The sequence below is a fragment of the Gavia stellata genome, chromosome 18 (assembly GCF_030936135.1).
Source record: "Gavia stellata isolate bGavSte3 chromosome 18, bGavSte3.hap2, whole genome shotgun sequence".
NCBI lineage: Eukaryota > Metazoa > Chordata > Aves > Gaviiformes > Gaviidae > Gavia > Gavia stellata.
In genome coordinates, this window is record NC_082611.1 from 4,948,352 (window position 1) to 4,963,292 (window position 14,941).

The following is a 14,941-nucleotide window of genomic DNA, read 5'->3' on the forward strand; positions in this document are numbered from 1 at the left end:
AAGCTAGATATGCATTTCCCAAGATCATTAATGAATATTACCATGAGGCTGATGTTGGGATCAGGCATCCCGCACGACCTTGCTGTTGGAAGCTGCTCTTGAGGTTGATCTTGAAAAACAGAGAACTGATGGGAACAAACCTTCGGATTTCCACAGTATTACAAGGTTTCTTAGATAACTACATATGGTATGTATATGGTGTAACTACACCTTTTATTTCTCATGTCCCTTTCTAGCTAGATTTAGGTCAGGAAAGCTGCTTGAGAGGAATTTATCCATTCCTGGCTGTGAACAGGCTGTGCTATGTTTCTGCTCTGTTAGCATCGCAGGTCTCATGATACGTATTTCAATACCAAACGGCTCAGGCCAAAGCACTTGACACCACCGCGCCGTTCCTCTGCCCCTCCTGCCAAAGGATGCTGGAGGGCCACGAGGAGCACAGGGATTTTCTCCTCATTTAGGGCTCCCCAGCTCCTGTGACCTCCATCTCCTTCCCCAATTTCACAGGTCAATTTTGGAGGCACGTGAAATTGGGCCAAACCTGGGCTTTCTCTTAGTTTTCTCAGCAAAGCTCCCTTTCAGACTGCGCCGGAGATGAGCTGGTCCTCAGTGTTATTTTAGCAGTTATTTTAATAAAAATGGTGGCAGCTGGAAGCGTAGAGAAGGATGGGAGCCAGGCACCTTAAAGAATTATAATTGCAGACTTGGAGCAGTGCTAAGAGTTAACAAAGGGACGTTTAATCCAATTCTCAGCTTCTATTTTAGGATCCTTTTAACTTTCCAAATCAAAAAAAGGAAGAGGAGAGGGGGGAAAAAAAGAATCTCCATCACAGTGCAATTTCTTAAGCTTGTTCGCAGCCCAAAGGTGAATTTTTGTGTGTGTGAGGAGTTTGAAGAAAATCCATTCAGCTGTTTCAGAGGTTTCAGAGCATGAAAGCAACATCTGGTGTAAAAATCAAAAATAAAAGAAATTCCCTTTGCTCATCAGAGTCAAAATGGGTTTTGGTTTCACGCCTCTGATTTAGTATATCTTGAGCTGTCCCCTGGAGAAAGCTGGCCATTTCTGCGTTGATTTGGAGGGGATGAAATTGTGTTGCAAACCCCCCAAAAATAGGGACGTCCAGACATGAAGGCAGGTGGGACTCACCGCCCAAGCTCCTCCACTCCCATCCACTCCAACACAACATGGGCCATGGGCCCTAAATGGCCAATTTAATTCATTGCACCGGGGTTTCTCAGAGCCTGCCGCCTCAGCTGGGGTTTTTTTTGGCTTCTGGTTTGATTTTTGCGGTGCTGTTTGCTGTGCGCAGCGCTGCGCTATAGATGGCAGTGCAGGATGGAAATTGCAGATCCCTTCGCTCTTTAATAACAGCCCTGGGCTGCCATGGCTCCTGCAGCTTGTCCCGGTGGAGGAGGCCAACCTCAGCTCACTACTTTCTGCAGCTCTGCCTGCAAATCTCACTCAATTTTTTACCATAAATGTGACCCCCAGAATTTACAGTGGGGAAAAGTGACAAGGAAGCTCTCTGCGAATTAACTGCTGCTTCTATGACAACACACAAATGCCCAAAATCCACTGGCAAATTTGGCCATGATGTTGCAACACAGGAATATTTTGCATTTCAAAGGGAGCAGGCAGTTGATTTCTCTGTAGTTTCTCAGTGCAAGATCACAACTATGAAAAGACTCTGCTCATGCTGGAGTTCTGCTGCCATAAATGAAAGCGCGCACCTTCTCAGCGTCCCATTGGTATTTATAAGGACACTAAAATCTACCCAAATATAACCATTTGTGGCAAATTTTGCCCACTTTGTTTCCCCTTTATACAGTTTCCTGGAGTTTTGGGACTGAAAGTAAGAAAAGAGGCAAAATCCAACTCAGTTCTGCAATAGGAGATGCAATGCTGGCAGGAATTGGGATCCTACCAAAGAGATCATGACGGGAAGTGAAGAATATCATAAACAATTACAGCAAGATGCTTTTGAAAAATCCCTCCAGGTACCCAGCTGCATCTGTTGATGCTTAAACACCTTCAGAAATCTGGCCACCAGCCCACTGCTCAAGATGTTAAAAAAAAAATCAGAGAAGAGTAAAAGACGTGAGAAAGACAAATTCCTCTTGTCGTTGGCAAGATGAAAGGAAAACCCCAATTTTTTTAATGATTGGGGTGGAGAAGACTGCAAACAATAAGTGCCATGGCAGTTATCCTTCTCTTCCTTCGGAAAATGGAGCTGGATTAGGATTAGGTACCTGCAGACTTTTTTGTTTCACCTTCAATGAATGGTCCAACGAAGAGCTCCCCTCCACCTGCATTGTCCCGGGACTGGATGGATGAGCCGGCATAGTCCTCTCTGACAAGGAGATATGCAGCACTTTTCTCTTACAGGAATTTAATGTGATTTTACACATCAAGAGGATTCAAATGACAAGAATGAATGGCAGTAGCCAACCTCACGGCTTGATATTCTGATGAAATGATGCCCTGGCACATCCATCACACTGTTCTGCTGTCAAGAGAACTCCCAACTCTGGAAGATGAGTGTGTTTTTCTTTTACAGTGTTAAAAAAAAAGCAAGGGAGGGGGGAAGCATCTGTCCTCAAGCCTAACTACTACATAAATGTAACTTTGAGATAAGACACAGCCAGATACACAGGATCTATGGTTCAGCTCCAAACAGGGAGGGCACAACTGCGCCTGGCTCCGTCTGAAGGCATGTGTGTGGGGTGAAGCCCGCGCTGCGTGCAAGCACAGACCTGGGACTTCGCAGAGCACAGCAGGTGAGACAAGCCAAAAGGCTGAAGGAAGATTCATTTCTTGCCAGCAACATATGTGGACTTCTTGTGCCAATTCCTGTACATTCACCTTGGAGAAGCAGATGCGGACGTGAGTGAGAGGGAGCAAGGTGTAAGTCTGAGCGTGCACGGAAGCACCACGGTGAGGATATTTGCTAAGCATGGGGCTGGGGAGAGGCAGGGATGCAGATGCTGATGTTGCCCAGGCAACACTCACTTTTGCTAGGTGCCCCTTTGTCTCTCCTGATTTTCAAGTACAGTGTCTCACTGTAAAATGCAGATCCTCCAAGCTGTAAATAAGACTTATTATCTCCTAATGCTCTTTCGCTGTATCTTTTCAGAGCTTGTTACCAGCAGCACTGCTTGTGGCTAGGTAACGCAGGAAATTAAGAGCAGCTCCACGACTGTGGCTTGCACAGGGTGAGAGAGGAGATCTCTGGAGAGAAGCACAGGTGAGACGTGGTGCCCGGGGCAGTGGGTGCAGGACACCCTGAGCTGTCTTGCCCACCCTGCTGAGCAAATGCACTGGCTGTGGAGTTAGCAGGGTTTAGGGGAAGGATGAGCCTTTACAAAAAGCCTTGAGTTTATCCTGCACAAAGCCCTTATTCCAACTTTGGGAGCCCCTAGTAAAGTTGTGTATCGTGTTGCTGCTATTGCTCTGCGCTGACTGTAAGGCTTCGTACCCAGACCATAAGGTTTAGTGCTGCCCTTTCCACAGCCTACGTTTGTGTGCAATAACCAGCGTTTGCCCCCTCCAGATTGCTTTGAAACTTCAGGGTTGATGTCTCCCAGGAAGCATTGGGGACAGTCAGCGTATTCCCACCGTGTCTCATTTCCCAGGATGTCACACCATGGTTTGCACTAATGATGAGACGCTCACCCCATTAATATGGAGCAAAGTTACCAAGTGCTGGAAAGAGCATAACAAAAACCGGCGGAGCGGTAAACTTGAAATGAGGTGGAAATAATATCTGCTGTGTACCAGAGGCCCAGATTTGCTAATTGGACACTGCTGAGGTCAGTAAGGTGGAGTGAGGAAAGGAAGACATGGCGAGTGGGATGAAATTACCCTTCCTGATGAAGGGGCAGGCAGGAGATATGTGGCATAAATAGTCTCTCTGCACCTCCTAGCCAGAAAAAAGGATTGAAACACAGCGAGAGAGGCATCACAGCAAGCAAGAAACCTCTGCCCCAACCGTGGAGGTGGCACGGGAGGAAGCGGGGCAGACGCGAGCGCAGTGGAGACGTATTTGCGCTCAAGGGGGTGTGGGAGGAGGAATGCAGAGCAAAGGCACGGGCTGTGCTGCCTTGTTTAAAGGCCCTAAATGTCATCTTCACCCCAGCCCAGGCGGCTGCCACGGTCCCGAGTCCAACAGCCCTTGCAGGCAACGTGACCTGCCCCGAACCTGGGGCAGAGCAGGCAGCAGCCAACTCGTTTTCACTGTTACGTAGCGTTTGGTCGCCCTATTTTGCTTCCTTCCCTTTGATGCAATGAGCCTGTGGGGAATAGAGCTCAGTGGGAGATTGCTTACGTGGTTTCTAACCCATTAGTTTCTTTTATTGGCTGTTGCCTCAATAAAAAAAAAGAAAAAACAAGAAGAAAATCAAGGAAAAGTAGTTCAAGGTGCGAAGAATTCATATGGCAGGAGAATATATAAAATGTTATTGGCTCTGTCCCCCTTGGCTGCAGCCTCAATCATCTCACCATGCTGTGCGTTTATCCTTCTGTTATTACACGTAATGACAGGGAAATTTTAGCTAGTCCTATGCAAAAAGCCATCCTGCTCCTCTCCCCTCCCCAACGAGAACCATCCTGGCTTGAGCTCACATCGCTTGGCACCTGATTTCAGCCTAGCAGGGTGTTTCAATACCAATAAACATCGTGTTTTCACATGAAGAGCTGTTTCAGCTACATTCTTTCCCATCTTTTGTGAGCATCCAAGGCTCCATGTAAAACTTTTTATTGATCACATAAATAGCAGCTCTGCTTCCCCACAGGCCCCGACTTCACAAAGTGTTTTGATATCTGGAGAATGGAAGGTTCAATAGAAAACTAATTCCCTCAGCTTCCCGGGACTGTGAACCCAGTGCTGCTGGTTTCTCCTCTCCTTGGCAGAGTGTGGTCCGGGGAGGAGAGTGGGGGAGCAGGGAGATGAATTTTTGTCTTGTCCCGGGTGTGTTTAAGGTGGTTTGTACACGGGCACGCAGCTAGTCTGCAACAAAGGCAGAAGCGAAGCCACTGTGCAAAGAGCTGAGAGGCGATCATTAAAGATTTAATTGGTCTGAAAGCTTCCTGAAATACTGAGGAGAGACCTAAACCACACAACTTCGAGCAGGAAGCCTCCCAAGCTGGAAAGCACGGGTGGCTTTGCTGCTTATGGACACCGGTATTGGTGTGGTGGACAGTCATTCGCACTGCTGTCATGCTAAGAAATTCTCCAGGGCTGGGATGCCCTGGCCCCACTGGCGAGAAGCAGTTCCCTTCATCTCTGGAGAAGCTGTCTCGAGCCACCATGTCTCACGAGCACAGAGCGAGACCTCTCCCTGCAGCTGCATTTCTCCAAGGCACTTCTGAGACATGACAAAGGACCACTGTGAAATCCATGGCCTGAAACCCAGACAAGATCCTTCCCATCCATGTCCTGGCTGTCAGGCCCATTGCACCATCACCTTTTGTGCAAATGAGTGAGAGCAAACACAAAACCTCTTCAACGGCAGCCATGAAGAGCTTGCAGGGAAGATTAATGGGAGCTACCGGGGAGCCTCATCAGTCCTTGTTCAGGAATCAGAAATCCCAATCGAAACCTGCCGTGACTTATAGCTATGTGCCGGCACAAATTTGACCTCGTTTGGATAACGAAGGGCAGATCCTGTTCTGAGCTGTGTTATAAAACCTTTGTGACTGTGTGTTTATCACAGCAGGCTAAAAGGGCGCTAGCAGCTTTGCTGACCTTACTGCTTGCAGATGGCTGTGCGTGGCAGCCCTGGAGCTGACAGCGCTCTGGCAGTGGCTTTTGGAAGAGACGCGATGGCAGAGGCAACGCCTGAACCCCTCTGAGGCTGGAGGGTCCCAGCCCAGCCTGCCAGCCTGGTGCTGAGCCACCAACAGATGCCCCAAATCAGCAGAGCCCCTGGGTGAAATAAAGCTGCCTTCCTCCATCCGAAGGTCCGGCTGGTGGTGGCAGCAACGGAGGGCACAAGTGGAGCAATGGTGAGTTCCCCATGAGATGGATGGCAGAAAGCATCCTTCGCAGGTATAAAGTCTCGCCTCGTACCAAATGCTACACTCTCAATTAATGAGAGCGATTTGAATAGCAGCAATTACTTAAGACCCACTTGCCTTGTGAGAAGGGAAGATTTGAGGTATCTTTATTCAGCTCTTGGGGCCAAAGAACGGACTTGTCTCTCTCTCTCTCTCGGTCCTACCAGGTCATCTGTGGGGACCTACTGTTAAACTGTCCTTGTCCATGGAAAAAAAGATACAGAAGAATTTCGCAGGCTGGAATTTGGTGGCCAAGCCAAAATCCAGCATCTGTTTCACCTCAAGTACCTGATGCTGAGTACTCAGGCAATCGCTTTTTAAAGCCTTACCTACAGGAGGTGACTATGGTGGGTGACAGGGGTTTTTGGTTTGTTTCGCATTAGTAATTTTTGAGGTTTTCAATGGTTTTTCTTAGAAGGAAAATCCACTCACAAACGTAAAGGCAAAGCCTGTTTCCACACCAATGATTTCCCTTCTCTGCTTCTCATATAACTTTATTTGTAGGTTGGTGATAATGAGAACTCCACTGATATTGATTTTTTTAAAAACATATATAACTTTGAAACACTGTAGATATTACAAGGACTTTGGAACAAGATAAGAAGAAGAGGTAATCACATTCACAGCCTCTGCAGCCCTTTAATTAATCTGGACAGCAAACTCTAGCTGTAGTCCTAGAACAGACTACGTCTCCTGAATATTCTCATTTTCTTCGGAAATATATAGATACTCGAGGTAAGTCAGCACCCCACAGGGATCTAACTCCTGACACAATATTTTTATAAGAGACAGGAGAACTGACGTGGCCCTGCTTCTTTCAGACCGACTGCTGCACAGCTCTGTGAAATGGGCTGGAAAACAGAGAAATATTGGCTTAACTTCTGCTAAAATAGCGAACGGTCTCCCTTTCTCGGTACAACCTTAAGATGGAGCAGAACAGTTAAGCTGTAAGAACATACTACAGAGCGAGAATAATAGAAATCAGAAAAGGAGAGGGTTCAGGTTCCCAGTGACCTGATTTAGGGCAAAATCTTTTATTCTGGAAGAGCTCATCCCAGCGCATTGGTCCTGGGGTTTGCACAAGACACTGAGGCCCCAAATCCCCCCGTCATCTCCTGAGGATGGTGCAGGGAGGATGAGGGCGTTGAGCCAAGCTGGTGCCCTGAGCTGCGGTCTGCAGAGCCCGCTGCTGCCTTCCTCCTCACCCTTAGCTCCGGTAAAATCAACGGGATTAAATGAGCACAAATGAGATAGGAGCTGGCTCCTTCGCTGCTGTGGTAAGTCAGCTGGCCTCGAAACATCTATCTAAAGCTCTGTATTGAATCTCAGCTGGCAGGTCCAATAATGATAATAGATACGGCCAAAGCTGTTTTGTATTTTCTTTGGAGGAGGCCACGTTCCTCCTCCCCGCTCGCAGACAGGCTAACCGCGCTGCCAGCTCTCGGCTCTCGGGGTTCGACAAGCAAACCGCACTCCTCACGCTGCCAAAGCCCAAAAGGATGACAAAGGATGACCTAGCTACCCCGCACAGTTAGCCCAAGCCCTTACCGGGGTTTTTGCAGGAATCCCTCTGGGACAGTGCCTTGCTAGCACCCAGGGCCATCCCAGGCTTCACCTTTAATTTCATCTGAAACTTTCCTGGCTTGGCGTAACAAAAGAAACGGTACCACTGGGATGCCACAAAGGCATCCCACGAACCTCTTCTCCAGGAGGAGGCTGCTGCTGCAGTCCCAGGCAGCTCCCAGCCCACAGAGCCAAGGACAGAAGTGCCAAGGACAGGGTGTGGGTACGAGGACGCGGTGTGGGCATGGCTACGTCTGAACGCGCAAAGCCAGGGTAAGCTAAGCTGAAGCTCAGTAACATAAAGTCAAGCCACATCAACATGAAAGGCCTCAAGACAAAACAAAACAAAACATCATGCAGGAAAGTTAGAGTATCTGGAATTCATTACGGCATTATCCACACAAATATGCTGAAAATCACTTCCAACACTTCACCCCTGCAGCCAGCCACGCCAAGTTAACCGTGCCCGAGCATCGCAGCCCCGGCGGTGGGGTTTAGCAAGGCTCAGGTTTTACCCCGTCTCACAGCCTCTGTGGAGCTCGGCTCCACCGGCGATGTGTCGCTAAACCAGCTGGGTCAGGTAGCAATCGAGTAGCTCAGGGATGTTTATAAAATCAGGGGAGATGAACCCTAAAGAGGGCATCCCATGCGTTTGGGGAGCTAAGTCAGCAGGGAATAAATTGGGCTGCCTGCAATAAGTGATGCTTCAGGGAGGCATAAAGCAGGGAAGCAGCCGGGGCACGCGCGGCCATCCCTGCGCAGGGTCTCCGGCACGTTCTGTCTTCCCTGTGTTTATGCTGGTGACTGCGAGCTCTCCAGAGCATCATCAGGTTTTATGGTGTGTACGCATTATTAGTGCTTCACAAGTAAATAATGTCATATTTCACTGTTTATTGCTGAAAATGCACAGTAAAAGGCTAAAGCCTGAAAAGTGCAGAAAATAATTTATGTGGGAGGAATGAATTTCCCATCATGTCAAACCGCTGCCAGAATTTATCACAGTGCCCTTCAATTTGGGTCTCTGTCCAACATTTTAAAGGTCTGTCTTTGTCATACATATAGGCTCGGGGAAGCTGAAGGTTATTGGGAAGGGTGGGAATTGCTGCTGGTGCTGGAGTGAGAGAAATAGAAGTGTATGGTGGGGGCTCCAAAGGACCCTTCCCTCAGTTAACACGGAAAATTAACGGCACGGTGGCCACCAGAAACCATCCTGGTGAAGGGATGAAATGACTGGAGGGTCAGCATCAGCTCTCAGAGCTGCTGAACGTCATGTTATTTCTGCAATTCTTCTTGAAATGCATAAATCAGCACGGAGGTGGACGAGGGCCGCTGGCCAAACTGTTTGTAGTGATCCATATCTCTTAATTAGGGTCTGATTCTCACTCTTCACTCAGACACTCAGCACAAGTAACTCAGCTCACAGATGTAAGGATTTCTCGGGTGTATAAGGATTACAGGATGAGGCCATGCAACTTCAGAAAAAGGTTTTGAAACTGCTTTCCCTACTGCTGCTTTTTCCTCGAGAACCTGCCGTGCTGCTGGGCAGGAGTGTCAACCTAAGGGAGTAATTGTGTTTTAAAGCTACTATTTCTGTCCTTGCCATTTATCTGTGTCTTGTCAGATTTGCACCTGACTTCACCTCCAAGGCATCGGTACCAGCCATTGCGGAACCACAGCCGGAGCTCTCTGGTGAGAGCATGCCGAGCTATTTTCCAAAATACACTTCTCTCTAATTTAAAAAGAGCAGCAGGAACAGCCTACAAAGCTGGGGGCAGCGCAAGTGTCCCTGCTGCAGAGATAAGCTCTCCACTCCTCAAAGCGCCTGAAAGATTTGGGGCTTTGGGGCTGGCGATGCCCTCATCTGCCAAGCCAAGCATTTCTGCATGCAGCCAAGGTGCCTCCTGCCAGGGAGGGGCAGCTGGTATGGATAGGTCAAAACCTAGAGGGGCACAAAATTGCATAAAAGCACAGAAAGCTCAAATAAAAGTCCCCTGGTTTGGAGAAACTAGTTTCTTGGGACTGGTGGAAATTTTTCTGGTGGGACCCGTCCTTTCCCACACCTCCACTAGGGATTTCCAGGCTCAGTGATTTGAAGTATCATCACATAGACTAGTAACTGGTTAAATATTCAACAAGGTAAACTGCATGGGCAAATCGGGCAGTGAGAGATGTTTTTACACACAGACCTGAGATCAGAACCTGTGATATCTCAAACAACTTATTCGCATGAGCTCCTGAGTTCAGATAAGCCAATTCCGGGGACTCTTTGACCCATGCTGCTGGGTACTTAGAACTCGTTTGACCTCTCAGACTCATTTCCAACCTGCAACAGAGATGACACAACTTTTTTTTTTTTTTTACTTTTTCTTTTTACAGCATAACTATCTTAACACAAATGCATACTAAAAAGGACTTATCACAATTAAAAAGAATTTATCACACAGTGATTCAAACAACAGCCTGTACAGCTGAGTTGCCCATGTGTTTGGCTCACGTAAGAAAATTTTAGGGACTGGTTCTCAAAATAATCCCATTTACATTTAACAAAAAGAAGCTTTGACTTAAAGCTGAAACTTCAGACCCTGAAGAAATGCTATTTAGAAAACAGAAGAGAAAAAGGATATATCAGGATGCACTGACATGTGATATGAAAATAACCTTGAGATAATCCTTGTCTAACATTACAGGTAGCCGGAAGCAGATCAAGTAGCTGACCAGAGGGAGTGGGGATGAGGGAGCAGCAATCTGGAAACACTCCTATTCAGGTGAAATGCGTTAAAAAGCAGCCATCTGTGTTATCATGTATGACCCTTTCCATGAACCTCCATGCATGACAGCCCTGACATGGACCGCTTTTGCACGTCTTCATCACGAGAGGCTGCCTCATCTATCCCAGTCCACCAAAGAACAATGAAGAAAGCAAACCCCACCTGGTCAAATGATGGAAAGGCAAGTGATCTGTGGTCTAAAAGCACGCTGAGGAAGGATTCTGGTTTCTTGTATTACAAATACTTGAGTCTCATGTTCCTCACTAACCAGCATAACTACAACCACGGTTAGAGCCGAACCTGCTGAGATAGTCAGAGCAGGTCACCCTGTGGAAAGCTGCAGCGGTGGCAGGGCACTGACTGAAGACATTACGTTCTTCCTGCTTTAGGCACAATCTTATGCAGTGCTTTGCATAACAAAATCCTTACACTCCGGATGAACAATTTGATTTGTCACCCTTTAAAACATCAATCACTCTGAATGAGTCAAGTGTGCTGACTTCACCGGGCTGTGACATACCACTGCAGAAGTCTGCTTGGGCAATGACGTGCGCAGACACTTCTTGAAATAACTTTGCCCAAATTATGGCAGAACAAAGCAGCACTTGCACACAGCTGCCCCATCAAGGTATCCTATAATATCCAGAAAAGAACATGGTCTTACACCTGGTATTGGAAATACATTTCTTCTAGTTTGCGTTTGTCCGGGATTGTTGTTGCTGCTCCCTTGTGGGATGTAACCCCATCTTTCATTGCATCGCAGGTAAGAAATCATGTGCAGAGCTAGCAGGATACTTTCTTTTTTCTTAACTAACTTTATAAGGTTAAAGTGAGAGAACCTCAAACATACTTTTGTATTGGATTGGGCAGAAGAATGCAGTGTGCAGAGTTAATTAGCTATCCAGATACCATAGAGTTTTTGTAGCTGTCATTTCTTAGAATGAAAAGGAATATAATGATATACTGTAAAGATTATGAAGGAAGATTGGTATGTGTCAGGGATATTACCTTAACTGAAAAAACATCAGAAAAATGTCCTACTTTCTGTGTAGTTCCAAAGCTCAGTATATGGAACAAAACATCCAGGGGAATGAATTACTTTTTTGTTGAGGTTTTTTGTGAGCTTTTTAAATCCCAAGGAAATCTATGTGCAGGAGTGTATCAGTCATCTATACACAGAACTACATAAAGTATCATTAGAGAGCCCTCCAAATACATTGATTTTTTTATCCAGCAGCAGCGTATCAATATTTTAACCACTGACAACAAAATGTAGCCTTCATTATGAAGTATTTTCCTGTGGGTAACTAAACCACTGTGTACCAGGGAGAATAAATAGTTGCCCCCCTACATCTTCTGCCTATGCAGAAAGTGAACTCCCCACATCACTCTGGCAGAAGAGCATTAGTAAGAAATTTAATGTATTGCTCCCTCCTCCCACCAGCAGCTGCCTTATCTAGCCCCATTTTCCATTATCGGAGCTTTTTTTCTTTCTTTTAACCCCATGATGGGAAGACTCCTGAGCTTTCCAGGCCAGGACTGTGCTCATTTCCAGCCTAGCATTTATTTGTGGCTGGGTTATACCCATTTGTCCCTGTGCCAACATCATAATTTGATTAAATAGCTCTTTTACCTGGCATTTATCTCATAGCAACCACCTTCCAGCCCAGCTATCCTTTAGCTAGACTAAACAAACAAAGGTTTTCAGGGACATGTCTCCAGGGGGGCGAGAAGTGCCACCGATATGCTGGACCCCCCCTAATTGGACCCCAGTGAGCTGGTATGTTCAAACACTGGGCTGCTCCAAGTCGGACACAGAAACAAGCTCCCATCCCAGAAGATCTTATGGGCAGAACATATGCTAGTATACCTTGAACTACAAAATCATTGTTTGTTTTTTTTTTTTTTTCTCCACCTCCTACCTGGTTGGTTTAGTCTGAGCATCCTTTTTAACGTAGCTGTTCAGCCAGTTGGGTGTAAAGTCCATTCCTGCAAGTCCCTTGGTGTACAACTGGCTGCTAGTACCAGCACTGTTGACTTGAAAAGGAAGCTAGGCAGAGTCTACCTTAAAGACCCTGAGGTCTTCCAATGGTTTGTTTCATTGATTTTTCCTCTTGAAAAAGAGAGCCTTAATTATAAGCTTATTTTTTTTATACTTCTACTTATGTTAAACTAACGGAATGCATTTTGTTTGGCCCAAGGTAATTTTGCTCCTAACTGTTCTTCTAGAATATCTTAAATTACTCATCAGCACAGAAGCTAAACCAGTTCCACTGCTTGCCAGTGTGGTATTTCTCCAGTGCAGAAATCTGCCACCTCCCATACAGAAATTATCTGAATGCTGCATGATTAGTAGCATTTTTTATGATCTGTATCTAGAGAGTTTAAAGTACTCCATAATGATACAACTCCCCAGCAATATTTATATCTCAAGTAGCACTGCAGAGTCTCTACCGCAACCAGTCCAGCCCTGGGAACATAAAACAAATTCCCCAAAGTATCTCAGGAGAACCTCTTTCATGATCGTACTCAAAAGTGAGTTAGACCTAAAGACTCAGGCTTATCCAGCCCGGCCCTCCTTATGCCCGTGCAGTCCTTTTCATCATGAACACAAAATGTTACCCACTGTGGCTTTTTTTTTTTGCCAATAGCTCTTTCTCGTCTGAACTGCTCTTTCTTCTCCACACCTGTGCCCCAGTCATAATTGCTATTCTGCACTGTTTTTCTTACCCTACATCATTTAGTTTCACAGCTTGTAGAAGAAATACATGTTCTTCCATTTCACTGCCCAGCCCCCAGTCATTATTGTATAAGAAATCCCTCCTGCTCATCACACCTTGTTCACAACCTGGATTAGGAGCAGTCCTTTCATTACACTGCAAATAACAACGCGGTGTTATTTTGCTTTCCTGAAAGCCATTAATCCATTAATCTGAGCTACTTAGTGGCATTAGAAATGGAAAAGCAGCTCAGTTCTCTTCTGAACTTGCTGCAAACTTCGGCTTTTTAAACCTCTCGCCCTCAGCCTGTGGCTGTCCTGGAAGCACAGTGGCAACACGGGAGTTACCATATGGTGCAGCAGCCTAAATGACGAGGGTGAACGTTGCATATCCACTATGCCCTGCACGTCGTGTGTGACATTGTCAGCCATGAACGAGACTAGCTGTGTAACTAGCAGGGTGTTCCCACAGGTTTAACTGCACCTCCACATGGGCTTGCACCTTCTCATGCCCCTGAGCAGTGTGCCTCTGCTCCAGATGCCCCGGGGTGGTGTGCTCACCAAAACCCATGATGGGATGCAGTGCACTTCAAAATGTCCAGGAGAAACAGAGAAAGGGCCTAAAAGCTGAAGGCGGCAAGGAGTAAGACACGTCTAAAATACTTGGATAGGGTGAAGGGACAATGGTGATGGTTCGGTGCAGCTGCATCCAGGTGGGCAGAGACTTCAGCTGGGAAGGGAGAGGATAGACTGGGGCTTGACCATGCGGTTCTCCTCCTTCCCACCATTTCTGTGAGGTGCTGTTCAGCCTTGGCTGAAGATGATTCCAAACAGCTGATGTTTCTCCTCCCTCCCAGAGATGGAGGGCAGGAAGAGAAGTCTTCCCCGGGCTCCCCTCTGAAGATGCCCAAGCCACCTCTCAAACATGGCCTCCCAGCTGGCTTGCCATACCCCGTAGCAGTTTAGGGGCACCACAGCCTGGAGTTGGAGGTTTACAGTTTTAACACAGGGCAAGTTAGGGCATAAAGCCAGCTCTGAGCTGGACTTAGATGTGATGTGAAAATCGGTCATTCGTTCCTGGGTCATTGACGTTCCTGGGTCATTGACTTTCCTCTGGCATGGATTAATCGCATGAGGTGGTTTTTTTTGTTTATCTATCAGCTTTCTCAAGGGGTGGTGGTTTTTTTGTTTGTTTGTTTGAAGTCAATAGGCTCAGTCCATCTGGTGGAGGTCGTAAGACCGCAATGCAAAACCAGCAACAAGACTTGGCACCTATCTGGTTTTTCACAAGTTTTTCCAGAGACTGTTCTTACCCTTAAAAATGACCCGACAGGAGAAGGATTGAGGCTTATTTTTACTGAGGATGGAGAACCCTACAGCAATCCTATTTCATGAGTAAACTGTATTAACCTGTTTCCCAGCACAGTGAGTCAGGAACATTCGGTGCCCAGTAAATTCAGATTTCAAGGCTATGTCAAAATGTGCAAAGGGGAACCCTGGAAAAACAAGCATTGCTGTGACAAGCTCCCGAATGGGAAAGCACCTATTTAATCCCATGCTTTTTCAATATCTCTGAATCAAGCAAGGTAGGACCTGACACAGGCTTCTATAACTACGTCATGAACTTGCCTGTTCATGTCAAACTAAAGTAGACTGTGTTTATTACAAAATAATCTGCAACTGAGTTGTCTCTGAAGGTCAGAGCAAAGGCCAGGCAAAGGTGAAATGAGATACAAATGCTGCTGAGATAAGTCAGATGATGACTCTCAGAATGTCTCTCCTATCACCACGTGGACTGAGATCCACTTATCAGTCAACCGAGCATCAATCACAGCA